Source organism: Myotis davidii, unplaced genomic scaffold (genome assembly GCF_000327345.1).
Source record: "Myotis davidii unplaced genomic scaffold, ASM32734v1 scaffold591, whole genome shotgun sequence".
In the NCBI taxonomy this organism is placed as follows: domain Eukaryota; kingdom Metazoa; phylum Chordata; class Mammalia; order Chiroptera; family Vespertilionidae; genus Myotis; species Myotis davidii.
In genome coordinates, this window is record NW_006284340.1 from 3,254,172 (window position 1) to 3,256,156 (window position 1,985).

The window sequence follows — 1,985 nt, forward strand, 5'->3', positions numbered from 1 at the left end:
TCCTCTTTTGAAAAGTGTCTATTTAGGTCCTTTGCCCATTTTTTAATTGGATTGTTTATCTTCCTTTTGTTAAGTTGTATGAATTCCCTATAAATGTTGGAGATTAAACCCTTATCGGTGATAACATTGGCAAATATGTTCTCCCAAGCAATGGGCTTTCTTGTTGTTTTGTTGATGGTTTCTTTTGCAAATGAGATAAAATTTTAAAGTATCTAGCAAACACAGGAGATACTGGATATCATGTGCTATAGTAGATTCAGGGAGAGGTGGATATTTTTGGGGGATGTAAAACTGAAGTTATTACACAGTCATGCCTCACGTGAACTCTGAACACTGGTGAAGACAGATGAGCACAGACACTCCAGGAATGATGTTTTAAGGAAACTACAGCCCTTATGATAAACTGAGCCCTGCTCATCCTGTGGATGCTCAGAGGACTTTGCCCATGAGGTGGCAGAGAAGCAGGAGCAACAGAGCCATCCCAGGTTAGCCCTCAGCCTTCAGGCAGAGCTTCTGGTGGAAAAAAAAAGATGTACCTGGAATCTTTAGGAGCTTGGAGAAGGGAATAGAAGACAAGTTTCTAGAAAGAACTGAGAGTCAGAGAGAGTTTTAGAAGAACCTCAGATGAGTCACTTCGTAGAAAATTAAGTGCAAAGACCTGAAGACTGAAACATGGGGGAAAAGAGGGGTGCAAACTATGGAGACTAGAAGGGAAAAATATTGGTACAAATTGGAACTTTGGTGAAAATCAGTAAGATAAATAGGACTCTGTGAGGAATCTTACACTAGGTTAGGATACCAGTCGCAGAGATATAGGTGTGTGTGCATATGCCACATGCATGCGTGTACACAAACACACATACACACACACACACACGCACTCTCTCTCATACTCATGCACACATGGCAAGATAGTAATCACTCCTCTTAACAAAGACTCACCTCCGAATGTGCCCTGGGTCCCATTCTTTCTTATCTCTGTAAGGCCTTCATTTTCTTCCTCTCTTCTGCATCATCAATTTCTTCCTTTCTTAGACATCATTTCTTAACAATTTTCACATTGTAGTATTTTCTAAGTTAAAATCAAATCCTTTCATGACACCTTATTTGCTCCAGCCAATGCCTTAATTCTCTGCTACCCTTCAAAATCAAATTTCTTCTCAAAGTTGTCAAATTGTTTTTATTTTCTCACCTCTTGAATTTATTCATTATTCAGTTTGCTCCTTTGCCCTGAAGGTGGCCTAAGGTCACTGACAACTTATTCATTGTGCCATCCAAGGGCAGCTTCAGCCTTCATCTTCATGAGTCTCCCAGCTCCACCTCCAGGGCTGGCCGCACACATCTCACCAGAGTTCTCTCTTGGCTCCTATGACTCCACACATTTCCTGGTGTCTTTTCCCTCTCGTTATAGCTTTCTGAGTGTGGCTGTGCTCTAGGACTTAGTTCTGGGCCCTCTTCTCTCCCTACGCTTATATCCTTAATGATCTCTTCTATCCCTGTAGCTCTAAATGCCATCTATATGCTGATGACTTACAAATTTATGTCTCCAGTCCAAAAATCTCTGAGAGTCAGACTCATATATCCACCTGGCTACTTGACATCTCTACTTGGATATCTCACAGGCATCTCAAAAGAAACATGTAAAAATGGAAATTTTCATTTTCCTCCCAAACCTGGTCCTTTCCCAGAATATCCTGTCTCCATAAATGAGGCCACCATGAATACACTTGTTCAAGCCTAAAGCTCTCAATTCATGAACAAGTTCTGTTATATCTGTTGCATTCATTTGTTCAATTAGCAGTTATAGTCAGTTCTTGTTATTTGAGACTAGAATCCCAGTGCACGAATTCCTGCATGGTGGGGTCCCTTGGCCTGGTCTGCAATTAGGGCCGATTGGGGCATCTCATCCAGTCATGATTGGGGCCGATCGGGGCTGGCCCATGCGGGGGCGGGGAGGGGAGAGGTAGGTCCACAGGAGGTTGGCT